The sequence below is a fragment of the Triticum dicoccoides genome, chromosome 4A (assembly GCF_002162155.2).
Source record: "Triticum dicoccoides isolate Atlit2015 ecotype Zavitan chromosome 4A, WEW_v2.0, whole genome shotgun sequence".
NCBI lineage: Eukaryota > Viridiplantae > Streptophyta > Magnoliopsida > Poales > Poaceae > Triticum > Triticum dicoccoides.
Genome location: NC_041386.1, coordinates 317,135,497 through 317,157,527, shown reverse-complemented (window position 1 = coordinate 317,157,527; position 22,031 = coordinate 317,135,497).

Below are 22,031 nucleotides of genomic sequence, written 5' to 3'. Positions count from 1 at the left end.
ATGAAAGTACCTGATAATTTAATTGGCGTATCTGAGCTCTAGCAACTGTTCTAAGAGGTAAAACAACAGGGGATATGTGTGTAACTGTGGTAGCCATGTCCTCATCATCCTCCCCTTCTTGAAAACAAAGCCGTCCTCGGCGTTGCTTAATCTGAAATATGGCTAACAATAGAGACAAGGTGTACACGTTGTATATGTATATGTCATCTATTTTAACTGATCTCAGTTGTCGCACATGTGACACAGTTATACAAGAGCACCCTTCAAAAGTCGTGAAAAATAAAGCCAATATATTATCACAAGAAGTCAAAGGCATGAAAATATTGCAACTCAGTTTGCACATATAAGTGAAGCTCTTATTCATAATAAAAGATTGGCAATGCTCATCATTAAACCATCCGAACCTTGATGAACCATCACCAAGATTAGAGGTCATATCAAAATGATTGAACATTGGCACAACTATTTTCAAACGTATTTGATCCAAATCTGATCTTTTCACTGATTCACATGGTTCTTTTGCATCAATAGTTAATTCAATGGGTTCACTCAAAATTGTTTGATCACATGGCAAAGTCAAATCATGAACATAGTCCTCTAAAATAGCTGGTGTGATCAAAATAGTGGGTAGGTCATCGCATGGTTCATTTAAATTGACAAGGAATTCATCATACTCATGTGGAGGTGGAAGATCGGTACCTTTGTCATTACCTCTGATGATCAACAAAGATGATGTAGGCACTCTAGGTGGCGACACGTCACATGGTGGAGATGATGTAGAGCTCTGAACAATGGATGTTGTTGCCATAGGAGACGCAGTGGTGGAAGGAACAACCGTCGCAACTCGTGGGATTTGCACCTTCCGCTTGTTTATCTTGTGGGCAACACGTCTTGTTATCTCCTGTTCAGCTTTGCAAGCAAGACGAAACAAACGGTCCATAGGATAACATGTTTCATGAATTAGTATTTCCTGAATGTCACGGTTTAATCCTCCCCAAAATCTATCCACAAAATCTTCTTCACTTTCTTCTAAAGAGGAATGCAACAAGGTAGTTTGTAAAGTATCATAATATTTCGTTACAGTGTCACTACCTTGTTTTAAATGTTGCAACTTTTTAATCATGTCACGAGTATAATAAGCGGGGACGAATGTATGTCGCATGGCAAGTTTCAAATCATCCCAAGTAATAGGTATATAATCAGGGTGTAATTGATGAGGACATCAATACAATTGTTACACCCACAGGCCCTGCTGCTATACATACTGGACCAATTACTAGAGCTCGCGCACGCCAACTAAATTACCAGGTACTTTCGTTTCTTGGTAATGATTCTAATGTTCATGAGAATATGATGCTGCCTAAATTGGATACATTTGTTTTGCTTACAAATAAAGGGCCTAGCTTGGAGAAGGATGAACATTGGAGCAAGAACAAGCATGGAGATGATGGCATGCGCAAGGGGAACAAGAACGGAGTTACAAGTGATGATTTCAGGACTTTGAAGCCACCATAATGGGCGCATGAAGCCTTGGACGAAATATACAAGATGCCACTTCATAAATTTCGTCCCGAGGTTATTATAGGTGCTGCGTCACCTTATTATTGGGCCAGGCCCATGTAATTTCGAAATACATAAGTATATGCTATTTTTAGAGTCCGTATGTGTGGGGAAACAAGAGATAGGGTTGATTTCGGACCCCTCCACCAAGGGCCACGAAATCCCCCCCCCCCTCTTCCTCCATATACACAGCCCTTAGGGCATCGTTTAGACTTTGGGTTTTGTTTAGATTAAAAGTTCGCCATAGCTGCAACTTCGCGTACTTCGTTTGTGTTCAACGACCAGACAAAGGCGTCACAGAACCCACCTTGATTAATAAAGCTTTCATCTTATATTCGCAATATCCAGATTGCAATCTTAGTTTCTTGCTTGTTCTTCGTTTGCTCGCAGGAAACAGACCCTCATGGTCAGGTTGATCATGCTCCGGCGTGGTCAATAACCTCTCGGAGTTGGTTTAGCGAGTGCTAAGGCGCGACGTCCTCGCACGTTCGTAGTCGGATCGTCAAAGTAGACTTCCACCAAAGCGATATCCATCATCTCATCGAAAGACGGGACACATTTGCCTCTATCAAGTGGTATCAGATAGGGTTGATTTCGGACCCCTCCACCAAGGGCCACGAAATTCCCCCCTCTTCCTCCATATATACAGCCCTTAGGGCATCGTTTAGACTTTGGGTTTTGTTTAGATTAAAAGTTCGCCATAGCTGCAACTTCGCGTACTTCGTTTGTGTTCAACGACCAGACAAAGGCGTCACAGAACCTGATGAGGACATGACTACCTTGGATATGACCAAAAATATTGCATATATGCATATTTGTCAGGTGATTTCTAGTGCAAACTATTCAATAATCTATTTATGTTATCCAGAACAAAAATACTTCACACACTTTTGTGTTTTGTCTAATTGCAGGTGTATGGGACATTTGTACAATCCACATATGAAGATAAGGAAGAAAGAGATGTTTATTTGCTGTCCAAAAAGTTCTCTCACGTCACTTTTGGCCCAAGAGAAGATAGAGTCCAAGTCTCTCACGTTCTGGATTCAGATTCGGACTGCACAGACATACCTGACCCAAAACGCACACAAGTTTTTCATACGGACTCCGAATTGGGTGATTCTTTTTTTGTTGGAAACTAGATTTCGTGCACTTTCCAACCCAATTGGAATCACCTTCAAATTCGTCCGGAGCGTTGAGTTGTGGACGAAACAATCTGATGCTGCAGCAGAATCCGAGTCAAACTACAAGTCCAAAGGTGTTACATCACCTCCACTTGGGCCCATTGGCCTTGTACGACCTAGATTTAGTTTTAGGCTGCCTTGGGACGTCCTCCCACCTCCTTGGCCGCCACCCCTTGCTCCTATATAAGTAGATCCATCTAGTAGCTTTTCCTTGGGATTTGTTTAGTTAAAAGTTAGCCATTGCAACTTCGTGTACTTCGTCTGTGTCCAACGACCAGACCAAGACCGCTTCCGGATCCCCACTATTATCAATACCTCATATATATTTGCAATATTCAGATTGCTTTATCATATTTTTGCTCGTTCTTCGATTGCTTGCAGGAATAGACCTTCGTGGTCAGGCTGACCGTGCTTCCGGCATCGTCAGTAACCTCAGGAGATTGGTTTAGCGATTGCTAAGGCGCAACGTCGTGCACGTTTGTAGTCGGATCGTCAAAGTCGTCTCCACCAAATCGATAGTTATCATCTCATCGAAAGATCGGGACACCCTCGACTCTATTAGAACCCCACCTTGATCAATAAAGCTTTCATCTTATATTCACAATATCCAGATTGCAATCTTAGTTTCTTGCTTGTTCTTTGTTTGCTCGCAGGAAACAGACCCTCGTGGTCAGGTTGATCGTGCTCCGGCGTGGTCAATAACCTCTCGGAGTTGGTTTAGCGATTGCTAAGGCGCGACGTCGTCGCACGTTCGTAGTCGGATCGTCAAAGTCGACTTCCACCAAAGCGATATCCATTATCTCATCGAAAGACGGGACACCTTTGCCTCTATCAGTAATCGACAATATTCACTCCACCAAACTAAAGCATAACCAGTGAAAGAACCAACCGCAACCTTAACTTTTGTACGTTCATCAAAATTATGGGAAGCAAATATAATATTTATGTCGAACTCCCATCCAATATATAAAGCAGGTCTAAAACGGCCATTAAATGATGGTATAGAAACATTAACCTGATCATGTGCATTTGGATGTTTATGCACCTCTCGTGATCGTTGTGGAATTTGCATAGGTGGTGGCACGTCTCCCGCGATCGACAAAGCCCATGGATTGACTCTAGATCCTGTCATGATTAGTAGAAACAAGAAACAAAAAATAATGTTCCTATAACTACTAGGATGTGGTAGTAAAACGCTCATAGTAAAGCAAATATCAATGTCTTACAATGTCTTACCATGCAGCATGCGGTGATCGGCAACCAGCGGTGTCAAGTAACTCCAAAAGTTGGCTAAAGCGATTGCTAGGTGAACGTATGGATACACGGTGTAGAAATATGTGGAGCTGGGTTGGCTTTATATATGTGGAAAAAAATGCTACAACCACGTTAATTAGTGCAAGCTGAAAATTCGTTCAAAGTGGTCGAGTGCTGATCCTAGGCTAGACCGTGCTAGAGACGCGAGCCTAAGACACAAATGAAATTCACACACTGAACCGAATAATGAGCGTCGTGGATAGGCTGAGCTGAAGCAACAATGACAATGAATACAATAGCTGACTTGTATTCTCCCCTTTTTGTAAACCTTTCCAACAGAACCAAAACTGAGCAACATGTATCCTTCTTTGAGTTCCTTCTTTTCTTTGCAATCGTACCAAGTGATCCCTCCAAATATTCTCCACGTTACTTCTCTCTCTCTCCTGCTGTTTTTTTTCTATCTTCCAAACTCTGACTCTCTTTTTTTTCTTTTTTTTCGCTGTCAACACCTTCCAAACAGCAAAGCAATCAGTGTTCACGTTCTCTTCTGTCTCTCCTTTTGAAGGAAGCGCATGTTCTCTTTTCTCCCCTTTTTTCTTGTTCCACGTTTTTTTTGCTTTTTCCCTAGCGGATCTAATATACTACGAATATTTCCTTTGCAAACTCCATGTGGCTGACTAGGAAACTTTCCAATCTCCAAAAAAACGTGAGTTGGCTCCTCCTTTTTTTTGAAATCAAAACCGTCCAGCAATATCCCCCTATTAAATTGCTAGTTGACCGAAAAACTCTTTCCTTGTTTAATCTTTCCTTTATTTTCTCCAAAGACACGGCTAGAACAGGGAAACCTCCAACAGAATCGTTTTTTTTTCTTGCTGATAAAACGAATCTGGACTTCCTCTGTTAAAAGAAAAACCACAACCGACCCCCCTTTTTTTACTATTGCCTCACGGATTTTAACAGATTCCTTTCCAAAATAGATCTGATCTATACTCAAGAATCTCAACCAAAAAAAACCTGTACGTCTCCTCTTTAATTGCAGCGTTTTTTTTGCAGTACTTTCCTTCCTTTTCTCTAATAAATGTCTCACGTGAGTTGCTTCCTTCTAATTTTTTTTTGCTTCCTTTCCAAATAAAACTTGCCCAACAAAGCTGCCACCAACCAAACCAATCTACACTTGCCAAAAGCAAAACGAATCGTTCCAAACAGGAGCACGGGCAACTTATAATGTATCCTCTCTTCTTGGAAACAAATCAACTTTCCAAAGCCAGTAGCCTGTCACGTCCTCTTTCTTTTCTTTAATTTTTCTCTCTCTGCTACTTTCCAAGTAGGACACAACCGAATCAAACTTTCGTGCAATTTTCTTTCTACGTTCCTTCTAGACTCCTCACGTGATCTCCTTCAATATTTGTTTGGCTGATCCATACTCCCTCTAAATCTCTCTTACTTTTTTCACAAGATGAATCAGGCTCAAGATGAACTAATGTGATGGTGGTGATGAACGACACTAGCAAACGGATGGTGGTGATGTTGACAGTGACGGCAAAGAAAATAAGTGGCAGCAGATGATGACAAGGAACTGGATGATGGTGGTTGTGGAGACAGCGTGAACAAAACGAGACTAGAACCCGAAACTCTAAAAGTCTAGACACTAAAAACCAGCAACTCGACACACGATGCAACCAAAATTTCAACCATGCAAAAACTAAGTGATAATAGCGAAAGGCTCAGACTGTCTGGGATACGGATGAACTAATCTAACTCTCTTTTTTTGTGGCTTTTTCTTGGACTCTAGGTATGAAGAACAGATGCAACCTAACTATGGAAAACTGGAAAATCTCACCGAGCAACCTGAAAACTGATACCACTTGATAGAGGCTAAGGTGTCCCGATGTTTCGATGAGATGGTGGCTATCGTTTTCTGTGGGAGTCGACCTTGACGATCCGACTACGAATGTGCGAGACGTTGCGCCTTAGCAATCGCTAAACCAACTTCCGAGGGTTATTGACCACGCTGGAGCACGATCAACCTGACCACGAGGGTCTGTTTCCTGCGAGCAAACGAAGAACAAGCAAGAAACTGAGATTGCAATCTGGATATTGCGAATATAAGATGAAAGCTTTATTGATCAAGGTGGGGTTCTGTGACGTCTTGGTCTGGTCGTTGGGCACAAACGAAGTACGCGAAGTTGCAGCTATGGCGAACTTTTAATCTAAACAAAACCCAAGTCTAAACGAAGCCTTAAGGGCTATATATATAGGGAAAAGAGAGGGGATTTTGTCCACCCTTGGCAAGGTGGGACTAAAACACCTCCTAAGTCCTTTCCCCTATAATATGGACTCTAAAAATAGATTACATGGGCCTGGCCCAAAATAAGGTGGCGCAACACCAATAATAAGCTATGGAGGAAATTTATGAAAGGCCATCTTGTATATTTCGTCCATCTTCTTGTATGTCATCATGGTGGCTTCAAAGTCCGGAAATCTCCACTTGAACCTCCGTTCTTGTTCTCTTTGCACGCACCTTCATCTCCGTGCTTGACCATGCTCCAATGTTCATCCTTCTTGTCCGTGCTAGGCCCTTCAATTGCAAGCAACACAAATGTATCTAAGTTAGGCAGCATCATATTCTCATGAACACTAGAAACATTACCAAGAAATGAAAGTACCTGATAATTTAATTGGCGTATCTGAGCTCTAGCAACTGTTCCAAGAGGTAAAACAACAGGGGATATGTGTGTAACTATGGTAGCCATGTCCTCATCAGAGTGTCTCAAAAGAGAACTTATTACAATAAGTATGGCTTAAGTCCATCTAATAACGATAATAGCGGAAGGTTTGGAAGATAAGTAAGTCCATCAACTCCAACGGCATCACTGAGTATAGGACCACGACCTAAAAACTCCTTAATCATCGTCTGAAAAGTCTGCGACATTAACGTTGCAGCCCGGAACGGGTCAGCACATGGAATATGCTGGCAAGGTAACACATAGAGAGTAATGGAATGAAACGGCTATACTATATGCATATTTAGCTGGTGGAAAGCTCTATGGTTACAGTTTTGCGTAAAGCCAATTTTTCCCTACTTTAAAGGAATAAAATTTAATTACTATCATGGTGGTTGTTAAACATTAAGAATGGTTGACAACATTCTCAATCCCAATTAAAAATCATCATTAAACATAACCCAACAAAATTAATTTAGAGTAACATGTTGAGATTCACATGATAATCCAAGTACTAGATACTCAAGATGTCCATAACCGGGGACACGGCTAACCATGATTAGTTTATTACACTCTTCAGAGGTTTGCGCACTTTTCCCCACAAGACTCGATCGCCTCCGTTTGTTTTCTCGCACTACATGGTGTTTGAGAAGACGGATGACCGAGACATAGTCTTTCAGAAGCGCTAGCACCTTACGATGGGTAGACTGTACCACCTACATCCCCTACATCTGCTAGTCTACCACTGTAAGAGTTCGCACGACTTAGTCAACTATGCTAGAGCCCATAATAGCTTGTGGCTGCACACGAAATATCTAGTATGAATAGTCTCATGATCCCTTTGAGCCTGGGTGGCGGTCCAAAAGAAAACAGGCAAGTCCTGGAATACCCAGGTGCCTCAATCCACCCAGATGTGTGTTTAAGTTGCCACCTTAGATAAACCATTAATTAACAATCTCACATCTGTCATGGATTTCACTCATCCAATCCACGTCTACTAGCATAGCATGGCATAATAAGCAAACGTAGAAGTAACTCCCAAAGGTTTGATAATAAACAGGTAATAGGTACTACCTCATCTACTTCCCATCCCACAATTTAATTAGATCCTAATCATGCAATGTGTGTGAGGATTGATCTAATGCAATAAAACTGGGTAGTAGAAAAGGTATGATCAAAGTGTTACTTGCCTTGCTGATGATCCGCGAAACCTAACGATTCGAAGTAACAGGCGGCGCACTCCGAGTATTCTATCGCAGACAAACAAACAAGCATACAATAAGTACTCCTCTAATGCACAGGTATAACTCAAATAAGATATCTAACCAGAAGGTTCAACTTAAGAACTTCGGTTGGCAAAAAGAATCAAATCGAACGAAGCAACGAAAGTCAAACGGCGAAAGAAAACAACTTCGTTCTAGTAATCTGGATCTAGGGCAAATTTTACTGTAGCAAAATCTTGTTTAAGTTGGTTAAACAGATAGAGGGTTTCGAGACGAATCTCTAGGCGCTTGAATCGCCTGATTCCGATAAACGAGCGAAAAGTTAAACTAAAACGAAAATCGGATCAGGAATCGCGATCAGAAAAATCGTGGATTTAATCCGAGAAAAAGAAAAACGACGAACACCGAATTTTTTTTCTCTTTTTTTTCGGCACGGAAAACGAGGCGCGACGAACCTCGGGCGGCGGGATCGTCGTCGGTGGCGGCTCCGGCTGCGCGCGCAGATCGAGGCGGGGCTGATGGGCTGGGGCGGCTCGGGGCCGCGCTATTTAAGGGCTGCCCCCGGGCGGTGTCCCGCTCGGGTACGGCCCGAAGTCGGTTCTTTTTTTTTAGTTATTCCGAAAAATAAAAAGAAATACTAAACGGACTCCAAAAGTTCCGAAATAAATTTTCACGGGCTTCTAAAATCAAGCCGCACAAGGTGAACATTTATTTGGGCCCTAAATGCAATTTTTAAAAACACATATTTTTCCTAAATTCAAATAAAACACCGAAAAACTCTGAAGTAAAATCTTATTTGATTTTTTTATTAAATCCTCAATATTTCTTTATTTTGGGAAAGTCATTTTATTCCCTCTCTCATATTTTTGTAATAGAAATAATTGATGATAAAATAAATAAAATCAAATGATCCTATTCTCAAAATTTGAGAGAACTCAAATATGAAAATAACAAAATCCCCAACTCTCTCCGTGGGTCATTCAGTTGCGTAGAATTTCTAGGATCAACCAAAATGCAAAATAAAATATGATATGCATGATGATCTAATGTATAACATTTTCAAATTGAAAATTTGGGATGTTACAGATTGCGAGGAAATATGCCTCACCGCGATGGAGAGTAGTAACTAACAGGCTTCTTAATGCAAACCCGACCGGACCACAGGAGAGACGAGGGTTACTGCATCTATATGCTCGAGGGTGGCTGGCGAGCAAACAAAGACGACGAGGCACAGGCCGCCGCGTGTTGGGAACGACAGTGGAGGTAGGCTTGACGTCGAAGAGCGGGCACACGGCCGGGGTGAGCACGGCGGCGCCGGAGATGGTTCTGCTGTGGATCTGGGGGAGAGGAAGCTGGCGAAGGAAATTGGGTGGATTAGCTGAGTGAAACGCGGGCAGACAATGGGGGGTGTTGGCGGCCTAGGTGAAAAGGGTGAAAAGTATCCCTGGTTGCCGCGCGCGCGAAAAGGCCTATGCAAACCGTTGCCTCTAAGCGCTCGTTTGCACAAACGGAATAATTTCGTCTGAAATGAAGACGTGCTAATTTTGAAATGAAGACGTGAGTTCATCATTTCTCATCTAAATTTTTTGCACGTAAACCAATCACAATTTTACCACGGGTTTGATTTGCTGGTGCATTTCAGGTCTCGTGTGCTATATGTAAGACATTTTTTGGCATTTATCGTGCATGTTTGCATATAAATCAATTCCTAGCCGGACTGCATTTCCTGTCAAAAGGGATGAGAATTGTCGTTCGATCTAGGACCATCCAACGGTGCAGACGTACTATCCGTGGGGTTTGGGATCTGGCCAATCAGAACGCACGACTCAGATCGCACGCGCAGCGAGGGGGCATCGGCCACGGTTTGGTAGGAACATGGCTTTCGTGTGTGAACCGTGTGCTATTTGAAAACATTTTTTTGGAGGGGCTATTTGAAAACATGTACATGTGTTGTCGAAAGGGATGAGGATCGCCGTTTGATCAAGGCGAATCCAACAGTGCACACGTACGATCTGTGGGGTTTGGGTTCTGGCCAATCAGAACGCATGACTCAGATCGTGCGCGTGGCAGAGGGGTGGGGGGATTCATCAGCCGTGGTTTAGTGGACACACGGCTTTCGTGAGTGAACCGTGTGCTCTTTGAAAACATTTACATTACCTAACATCATATTTTTTGTTCGAATGAACACACGAGTTCATCGTTTCACCTCCAATTGTTTTCCACGGTAAGAAATCATGAGTATAGTGGAGAGTGTCATATACTAGTATCATGAATATATAGTACATATGATACCACCTTTAATTTATTATAGCGCATAGTATAATACATAGAGTATAGTATATCATATATATATCATATTTATTGCCATGCATGACACTAATTAGCATCACATTTAACATGCTATAGTATCTACCTACTATATGTTACTCTAACCCTCTTTATACATATTTAATTCTTTGCCACATCAGCATATATAGTTGCTATTTCCGAGTGCATGACATCGTCGGCTATGATACCACCACTATGGCCAGCCTTATACAGGGAGTATCATATAGTACTATATATATAGTATCATGCATATGATACTAGTGTATGATACTACATACGTACCTTCATAGTGCATATATAGTATCATAGAGTAGTACTAGCTCCCTCTATAAACTAATATAAGAGCGTTTAGATTACTAAATAGTGACCTAAATGCTCTTATATTAGTTTACGGAGGGAGTATATATCATAGATGACCGTATTTATGGCCATGCATGACACAAAGTAGTATAGCATTTGATAGAGGCGGGGTGTCCCGATCTTTCGATGAGATGATAACTATCGATTTGGTGGAGTCGACTTTGACGATCTGACTACAAACGTGCACAACGTTGCGCCTTAGCAATCGCTAAACCAACTTCGAGAGGTTATTGACCACGCCGAAGCACAATCAACCTGACCACGAAGGTCTATTCCTGCAAGCAATCGAAGAACAAGCAAGAATATGATAAAAGCAATCTGAATATTGCGAGTATATATGAAGTATTGATAAAGGTGGGGATCTGTAAGCGGTCTTGGTCTGGTCGTTGGACACAAACAAAGTACACGAAGTTGCAATTGCTAACTTTTAACTAAACAAATCCCAAAGTCTAAACGATGCCCTAAGGGCTGTATATATGGAGGAAGAGGGGGGAATTTCGTGGCCCTTGGTGGAGGAGTCCGAAATCAACCCTATCTCTTGTTTCCCCACACATACGGACTCTAAAAATAGCCTATACTTATGTATTTCGAAATTACATGGGCCTGGCCCAATAATAAGGTGACGCAGCACCTAAAATAGCCTCGGGACGAAATTTATGAAGTGGCATCTTGTATATTTCGTCCAAGGCTTCATGCACCCATTATGGTGGCTTCAAAGTCCTGAAATCATCACTTGTAACTCCGTTCTTGTTCCCCTTGCGCATGCCATCATCTCCATGCTTGTTCTTGCTCCAATGTTCATCCTTCTCCAAGCTAGGCCCTTCATTTGTAAGCAAAACAAATGTATCCAATTTAGGCAGCATCATATTCTCATGAACATTAGAATCATTACCAAGAAACGAAAGTACCTGGTAATTTAGTTGGCGTGCACGAGCTCTAGTAATTGGTCCAGTATGTATAGCAGCAGGGGCTGTGGGTGTAACAATTGTATTGATGTCCTCATCAGCATTTATTAGATATATATATATATCATAGTATATATATATATATATATATGTGTGTGTGTTACGTTATCTACCTATGTTACTGCTTCTTTGCCACATCATCATATTTTCTATTCCCTGGTGCATGATATATACTGGCTATGATACCCTCACTATGGCCACCCTAATAAGGCTGGTCGTAATATGGGAGTATCAAGCGGTATGATGGATGCCAACTAGACTTTTTGGATGATGTGGCACACAGTTAAATGATGAAAGAGAGGGCGTGTGGTATCATATCATGATACCGTATCATATTAAATGTTGTACTACTTTGTGTCATGCATGGTAATTAATAAGGAACCTAAGATACTAACTCATGATACTATGCATGCACGCATTACAGAGGTATTGCCGATCATATACTAGTATCATGCATATATACTCCCTCCTTTCCGGTTTATAGGCTTATCTCAAAATTTTAGGTTTTCCATTTTATAAGGCTCAATTTGGTTGTTCCCCATCACATGTCCAGATTCCAAGGTGCATTAAATCATTGCATGCAAGTATTAGGAAAACAAAAGCATTAATTGGGTGTTCTTGCAAACTACAAAAGGTATTCCACCACTCACCATCTACCTTGGTTGGTGAGATTTTTGAATTGAGCCCTATAAGGCTGGTTGTAATGGGGAATATCATATATATATATACTAGTAGTAGTATCATGCATATATATGATAGTGTAGCTAGAATACTAGCTACTTCCGTAATGCATAGTATCATAAGTTAACATCTTAGGTTGCCTTACTAATCACACAAAGTAGTAGTACAACATTTAATATGACACGGTATCATGATATGATACCACATCCTCTCTTGTGTGCCACATCATCCAGAATGTCTAGGTGGCATGCAAGATACCGCTTATGATAATACCATCACAACGAGCCTAGCTAAACCGGAAAGGAGGGAGTATGAGACTAGCTAGCCACAATGGAGAGTAGTACACTGGTAACATACACATATCCCTAGACTATATATGTTACTACCTTCATAGTGGGTAGTAACATAAGTGTAGTGTGATGCAAAGCTTCATTTCTTAGGTTACATACTCATATTGCATTGGGACATGTGATGCTACAATAACTATCTAAGTTACTAAAACTATCTCTCTCCTCATTAACTTATTGCCACATAAGCAAGTTTGCTGAGTTGGAGTCGGTGTCACTGCTGAAGTTACTCCCACTGTGACTAGTATGATACTAGCTAGTCATCTATGATATAGTAGCTACCTCACTAAGAGCATGGTTAATAATACAGCCAAGGGTCGGCTATAAGAAGTTGACATGTCATATACAGCCAACCTCTTAGCGGGTATGTACAATAATAAGTTTTATATAGGTACTACTTTATCAATAGTTGGCCCACCTCACATCCTCAAAAAGTGTCTTGGGTCTCCTATTGCAGCTGGCTCTACTAACCAAGAGCCCACTTCTCTTCTCTTTCCTCGAACTAATAAGCACATATATATTATTCTATTCCTTATAGCCAGACAACCCACAGTGGGAGTAACATAGGTAGTAACATCACACATATCTAGATAAAATAGATGATGTGGCAAGCAATAAATGAAGAAATGGAGGAAAGTGGATATGCGTGATGTTACTACCTATGTTACTCCCATTGTGGGTATACTACCCACAGTGCGAGTAACATAGGTAGTAAAATCACACATATCTAGATAAAATAGATGATGTGGCAAGCCATAAATGAAGAAAGAGAGGAAAGTAGTAACATAGCTAGTTACTAGTAGTATGAGTACCATCACATGTACATATCAAGGCAAGATGTGTCTATAGCCTAATAAATGAAGTGTTGCATGTTACCACACATATATGTTATTCCGCACTATAGAGGTAGTAACATATATAGACTAGTGTAACACATGGGCATATTATTAGTCTATGTTACTACCCATTGTGGCTAGTCTAAGTAACATCACACATCTCAAGGCAAGATGAGTCTATAGCCTAATAAATGAAGCTGTTGTAGGGTGAAACCCTAGAGGGGATCTTTTCACACTTGGAGGGGGAAAAGGAGGTAGAAAACTCAAGAACACAAGAGCACAAATCACTCAAATAAACCCAAATATCACATCCACTAGAGAGCACACATGAGATCCACAAGATTACATGAACAATTCAAGGAAAGTAGCACTAGGGTAAAGTTCTTCCCACAAGGTGAGGTCTTGAATCCAAGAGGATCTTCCCCAAGAAGGAGGGCTTGATCTCCAAGAGGAGCTACTCCAAGAGGAGGTCTAGATCTCCAAAAGGAGGAAGATGAGCAAAGCCCTCTTTGTGTTCTAAAATACTTTGCTGTCCCTAAACATAACCCTAGGTACGGTTCATATAGGCTTGGGGTCGAAGTGGATGAATAGGGGCTTGAACAGGAGATCTCAGCCTGCCATCTTGGGAGGCCCGTGCGCACGGGGTAAGTTGGGCCCATGCGCATGGGGGTCCCGTGGGCATGTTACAGGCTCGTGCACACGGGGTGCTCCAGCGCCAATTCCCTGGATAGTCCGTGGGCACGGGGTCTCGGGGGGCCGTGCGCACGAGGTCACCTGGGACATCCAGTGTTGCTCTTGTTGCACTCCGTCTTGGTCCGCGTGGCCTTGGGGTGGTCCTTCTTCTCCTTGGGGATGCTCCTGAGCCTCCTGGTGGTGTTCCTCTTTGTACCTAATGAGACATAGCATATTTGGGTGAGGTAGCAACAATGTTCCGTTCGTATCCGTATGCAAGTTAAGTAGGAAGGAGTTCACCTTGGTTTCCAAAGCACGTGCTCTAGCTCTTGTCATAGGTCCACGTGGGGCTTGATGTATCGGTGTAGAGTCCATGGGGATGATGGAAGGATGCTCCGCATCATCTCCACCCCCTTGGGAGAGATCCGTCCATGGATCGTGATCTTCATCACCATGGTACTTGGCCAAGTCTTTGACGTTGAATGTGTCGCTTACATTGTACTTCTCCTGTGGAATGTCGACCTTGTAGGCGTTGTCGTTGTAGCGTGCGAGTACCTTGAATGGACCATTGGCTCTTGGAAGGAGCTTGGACTTGCGCTCCATGGGGAAACGGTCCTTGCGGAGATGTACCCAAACTAGGTCACCCGGTTGGAACACCATTGGAGACTTGTGGGTGTTGAGCTTGGTCGCGAGTCATTGTACTTGCCGCTCCATGGTTTTCCTTGTATCTTCATGCATCTTCTTGAGGTGGTTCACTCGGTTGCTCGCGTCCATGTTGATGTGCTCATGTAGTGGTAGAGGAAGAATGTCCAATGGGGACAACGGGTTGAAACCGTAGACGACCTCGAAAGGGGACTTGCCGGTAGTCGAATGTCTTGCATGGTTGTAGGCGTACTCGGCGATTGGTAGACACTCCTCCCACTCTTTGATGTTCTTCTTGATCAAGACGCGTAGTAGAGTGGAGAGTGTTCGGTTCGTCACCTCCGTTTGGCCGTCGGTTTGAGGATGGTAAGCCGTGGAGAAGAGTAGCTTGATTCCGAGCTTGGCGCATAAGGTCTTCCAAAAGTAACTCAAGAACTTGACGTCGCGGTCTGAGACAATTGTCCTTGGCATTCCATGTAGATGCAATATTTCCCTACAAAATAGGTTGGCAACATGTGAAGCATCGTCTTTCTTGTTGTATGGGATAAAATGCGCCATTTTAGAGAATCGGTCCACCACAACAAATACGGAGTCCTTGCCGTTTTCATTCCTAGGCAATCCAAGCACAAAATCCATGCTAATGTCTTCCCAAGGTTGGTGTGGAATAGGTAAAGGCATATGTAAACCATGGGATTGAGATTGTGACTTAGCTTTGCAACATGTAGAGCATCGTTTAGTGAAGCGGGCGACATCGCGAAACATCTTGGGCCAAGAATAGTTCTTGGAGAGCGTGGCATAAGTCTTGTCGCAGCCAAAGTGTCCCATGAGTCCACCTCCGTGAGCCTCTTGCAAAAGCAACAAACGAAGAGAAGACTCGAGAATGCATAGTTTGTTAGTTCTCATAAGATAACCATCTTTGATATAGTATCGTTCCCAAGAAGTATGCATCATGCACTTAGCATAAGGAGTAGCAAAAGTCACATCATGCTCATATAAATCTTTGATATGCTCAAAACCAATGACATTCAATTCATGTTGAGTGACAAGCATGCATATACGGGAAAGTGCATCCGCCACAACATTTTCCTTACCTTTAATATACTTGATGACATAAGGAAATGACTCAATAAACTCACTCCACTTAGCATGACGCTTGTTCAACTTAGTTTGACCCTTAAGATACTTAAGTGTTTCATGATCGGTGTGGATAATGAATTCATGAGGGCAGAGGCAATGTTCCCATTCACGCAAGACTCGCACTAGGGCATATAGCTCTTTGTCATAGATGAGATAATTGAGTTGTGCTCCGGAAAGTTTCTCAGTAAAGTATGCTATGGGGCGCTTCTCTTGTGTTAACACACCTCCTATGCCATTACCACTACCATCACAATGAATCTCAAAAGGTTTGTCAAAGTTGGGTAATACAAGCACGGGAGCATGAGTAAGCATATTTTTAAGCTCATTGAAAGCAATGTCTTGGGATGGTCCCCAAACAAACGGTGCATTTTTCTTACTCAAAGCATGCAAAGTGCATCACGTAGAGCAATAAAAACAGCACGTAAATGTTCCAAATGTTCCTCCAAAGATTTACTATAAATCAGTATGTCATCAAAGTAAACTACCACAAATCGTCCAATGAAAGCACGTAAAACTTCGTTCATTAACCTCATGAAAGTACTAGGTGCATTAGTTAACCCAAAAGGCATGACTAACCACTCATATAATCCAAACTTAGTTTTAAATGTTGTTTTCCATTCATCTCCCAATTTCATACGAATTTGATGATATCCACTATGCAAATCAACTTTGGAGAATATTGTAGAGCCGCTCAATTCATCAAGCATGTCGTCTAGCCTAGGAATAGGATGACAATAACAAATAGTAATATTATTAATGCCTCTACAATCAACACACATACGCGACGTACCATCCATTTTCGGCACTAAAATGATATGAACAGCACAAGGACTAAGGGATTGACGTATATAACCTGATAGAGGCAAAGGTGTCCCGTCTTTCGATGAGATGATGGATATCGCTTTGGTGGAAGTCGACTTTGACGATCCGACTACGAACGTGCGAGGACGTCGCGCCTTAGCAATCGCTAAACCAACTCCGAGAGGTTATTGACCACGCCGGAGCACGATCAACCTGACCACGAGGGTCTGTTTCCTGCGAGCAAACGAAGAACAAGCAAGAAACTGAGATTGCTATCTGGATATTGCGAATATAACATGAAAGCTTTATTGATCAAGGTGGGGTTCTGTGACGCCTTTGTCTGGTCGTTGAACACAAACGAAGTACGCGAAGTTGCAGCTATGGCGAACTTTTAATCTAAACAAAACCCAAAGTCTAAACGATGCCCTAAGGGCTGTATATATGGAGGAAGAGGGGGGGAATTTCGTGGCCCTTGGTGGAGGGGTCCGAAATCAACCCTATCTCTTGTTTCCCCACACATACGGACTCTAAAAATAGCCTATACTTATGTATTTGGAAATTACATGGGCCTGGCCCAATAATAAGGTGACGCAGCACCTAAAATAGCCTCGGGACGAAATTTGTGAAGTGGCATCTTGTATATTTCGTCCAAGGCTTCATGCACCCATTATGGTGGCTTCAAAGTCCTGAAATCATCACTTGTAACTCCGTTCTTGTTCCCCTTGCGCATGCCATCATCTCCATGCTTGTTCTTGCTCCAATGTTCATCCTTCTCCAAGCTAGGCCCTTCATTTGTTAGCAAAACAAATGTATCCAATTTAGGCAGCATCATATTCTCATGAACATTAGAATCATTACCAAGAAACGAAAGTACCTGGTAATTTAGTTGGCGTGCACGAGCTCTAGTAATTGGTCCAGTATGTATAGCAGCAGGGGCTGTGGGTGTAACAATTGTATTGATGTCCTCATCATAACCTTTGTCGAGCAGTTCTTGTACTTGACGCATAATCTCCTTCGTCTCCTCTGGATTGGTACGGTATGGCGCACGGTTGGGTAATGATGCACCGGGAATTAAGTCAATTTGATGCTCAATCCCTCTAATAGGTGGTAATCCCGGTGGCACATCTTGTGGAAAGACGTCAACGAACTCCTGCAAAATGTTAGTGACAGCAGGAGGCAAAGAGGAAGGCACGTCCTCGAATGAAAATAATGCCTCTTTGCACACAAAAGCATAGCAAATAGATTTGCTAAAATCTTGATCATCAATTTCAGATTTGGTGGCAATTAAACATGCACTTTTCAATTTAATTTCAGAAGCAACACTAGATGGTTTATTATTAGGCTTCATTTGTTGCTCAAATTCTTTTGCCACAATCTGATTTTCACTCTTATGTTTCTCCTGTTTTGCTTTATTAGCTCTATTAATATCATCTTTCAAAATGGAATCAGGAGTCATAGGAAGCAAAGTAATATTTTTATCCTTATGAACAAGAGTATACTGATTGTTTCTACCATGGTGCACAGAATTTTTATCAAATTGCCATGGTCTACCAAGTAATAAGGAGCATGCTTGCATAGGTACCACATCACAATCAACATAATCAACATATGTAGAGATTTTAAAATGCACACGAACAGTTCGTGTTACCTTAACCTTGCCGCTATTGTTAAGGATGTGGATGTGGTCTTGTGGTGAGAGATAGCTTCTCCACCATCTCCATGCTAGCCAAGTTGTTGCAGCTCCCTCCATCTATGATGACGCGTACAGAACGTTCCTTCACAACTCCCTTTGTATGGAAAAAATTATGCCTCTGATTTTTCTCAGCTTGTGTGACCTGCGCACTCAAAACTCGTTGAGCAACTAAACATTCATACCTGTCAGCATGTTCAAGAGCCATGTATTGCGTCTCATGATCAGAATCATCTCCACCATTTTCTTCACGTGTAATAAGAGCCAAAGTCTCCTCATCATAGCCACTAGCGGACTCATACCCACCATTTTCAGTAGCAAACATCACACGCTAAGATTTGCATTCTCTCACAAAATGTCCTCTTCCCTTACAACGACGACAAATAATATCACTTGTGTGCCATGTCGATGCCACGGAAGAAGATGAACTCTGTGCAGGCCTAGCAGGTGTGCTCTTGGTAAATAGTGGTGGTTGTGCTTGCTTTCTTCTATCACGGCTGGAGGTGGCACCTGATGGATGTGCTGGTGCAGTGGAATAGAGGATGCACATGGTGTCCAGGATGAAGATCGACCCGCTAAAAAGTTAGTTCGCGCCAATGCTTGTCGATCCTGCACTTCACATTCAGCTTTACAAGCAAGATGGAATAAACGAGTGATATTAGTATACTCCTTATACTCTAGAATGGTCTGGATCTCTCTATCTAATCCACCCATAAAACATGCAAGCATAGCTTCATTCTCCTCAAAAATACCACATCTAATCATGCCAGTTTGTAATTCCTGATAATATTCTTCTACAGAATTTTTTCCTTGTCTTAAACGCTGCAATTTTTGAAGTAATTCACGTTGATAATATGGTGGAACCCAACGAGTAAGCATAGCAGTTTTCAAAGCAGCCCAAGTAGCTGGAATAGGATATAATCTACAATGTGCAGACCACCAAACACATGCAAAGCTAGTGAAAGCACAAACAACAGCAGTAACACGTCTCTCCTCAGGATATTTTAAACATGAAAATCGTTGTTCAGTTTCTAACTCCCAAGTAAGATATATATTAGGAACATATCTACCCTCAAATGGTGGAATGTTCAATTTTAGTTTAGGGAGATGGTCATGATCACGTACCTGAGGTGGTTGTGCAGCCCTACCATTGCGATGATATGCACGAGGACGACCTGGTGGCGGTGGTGCTAGTGGTTGCATGTAGTTCTCATTTCTCGTAATGGTCCTCCACCTGTGCAGTAGCAGCAGGAGCTACAGAAGCATCAACAGCAGCACCAGAATTTTGACCAGGCTCAAGGGGAATGCGTAGTTCCCGTCCCACTTATTTGGAAGTTGTTGTTGTTGTTGTTGTTGTTGTTGTTGTTGTTGTTGTTGTTGTTGTTGTTGTAGAGGTGCGTTAGGTGCAGCTGGTGGTGGTGTTGGAAGACGCGCGAGCAATTCATTAAACTTGTTATCGAGGTTTGTTTCGAACATCTTCTCCATGCCATCTATCTTCTCCATGGCCTCTTCAAATCTGTTTAGCACATCTTGCACCTGTCCACTCATCATTTGCTGAAATTTATCATGTAACTCTTTGTTCGTCATGTTCTCCCAATCTGTCTCATCGGCTTGTGATCCTGCCATGGTTAGCAGCAATAGAAACACAGAAGAATATGATCCTACAGACTACTAGGAAGTGGTGGTGGTGGTGGTGGTGTATCAAAAATTTGGCAAGCGAATCTCAAATTCTTACCAGTTCTTACCCAGCAGCTGGTGGTGATCGGCAATCGTGGTAGTCAAAACTCTCAAAGATTGGATAGAGCGATTCCCAGGTGGTGCCAAACGCACGATCTAGATGTATGTGGAGCTGGGAAGGCTTATGATATGGTAGCAAAAATGTCAGCAATAATCAATTCAGAGATGCAAAGTTGAATAAACGCTCAACGATGGTACTGTAGACGCGAGCCTAGAACACGAACAAAATCACGACGCGGCACATAAACACAGGAGGAGCACTCTCTAATTTTTTTTTCTTTTTTTCACTTTTTTTTGCACTTTTTTCCTCTCTTTTTTGCTCCGCGACAATTTTTTTCGAAAAAGTCTACAAATGGTCTAAAAATGGCCTAGCCATAATTTTCCAGACTTAGTTTTTTTTGAGTTTGGAACTATTTTTCTACTGCGGGTAGCACGGAATCTCGGGAGTCCTACTCTGTCACGACTGGCAGTATGGCGTGATCTGGAACTCGAAAACAAAGCAACAAATACTGGACTCGGACTAGGATTGGTGGCGGAGATGAATCTGGTGGAACTCGGACTGGTGGTATATCTGGACTCGGATTGGTGGTGGTATATGGCGATGGTATATCTGGACTCGGATTGGTGGTGGTATATGGCGATGGTATAATGTGGACTCGGATTGGTGGTTGTATATGGCAGCGGTGATGTATATGGTGGGGTGGTGGTGTATGGTAATGATGATGACGATGGTGCGGCGGCGGCGTGACAACCTGTGAACAGAACTCGAAACTCTAAGGGACTAGACGCTAAGACCAGCAACTCGACACCATGATGCAACCGCAAATTCAACAAAGCAAAACTCTAAAAAGACTATGCAAAGGCTCATATTGGTTCGGATATGATGACCTAACCCTAAGTTTTTTTGGCTTTTTCGTGGACTATAGGTATGAAGAACAGACTCGACCTAAACTACGAAAAACTGTAAAATCTCATCGAGCAACCTGGAAATCTGATACCACTTGATAGAGGTGAAGGTGTCCTGATGTTTCGATGAGATGGTGGCTCTCGTTTTCTGTGGGAGTCGACCTTGACGATCCGACTACGAACGTGCGAGACGTCGCGCCTTTGCAATCGCTAAAACCAGTTCTGAGGGTTATTGACCACGCCGGAGCACGATCAACCTGACCACGAGGGTCTGTTTCCTGCGAGCAAACGAAGAACAAGCAAGAAACTGAGATTGAAATCTGGATATTGCAAATATAAGATGGAAGATTTATTGATCAAGGTGGGGTTCTGTGACGCCTTTGTCTGGTCGTTGAACACAAATGAAGTACGGGAAGTTGCAGCTATGGCGAACTTTAATCTAAACAAAACCCAAAGTTTGAACGACGCCCTAAGGGCTGTATATATGGAGGAAGAGGGGTGGATTTCGTGGCCCTTGGAGGAGGGGTCCGAAACCAACCCTAACTCTTGTTTCCCCACACATATGGACTCTATAAACAACCTATACTTAAGTATTTCGAAATTACATGGGCCTGGCCCAATAATAAGGTGACGCAACACCTAAAATAGCCTCTGGACGAAATTTATGAAGTGCCATCTTGTATATTTCCTCCAAGGCTTCATGCACTCCTTATAATGGCTTCAAAGTCCTGAAATCATCACGTGTATCTCCGTTCTTGACCCCCTTGCGCATGCCATCATCTCCATGCTTGAACTTGATCCAAGGTTCATCTTTCTTGTCCAAGCTAGGCTCTTCATTTGTAAGCAAAACAAATGTATCCAATTTAGGCAGTATCATATTCTCATGAACATTAGAATCGTTACCAAGAAACGAAAGTACCTGATAATTCAATTGGCATGCACGAGCTCTAGTAATTGGTACAGTATGTATGGCAGCAGGGGATGTGGG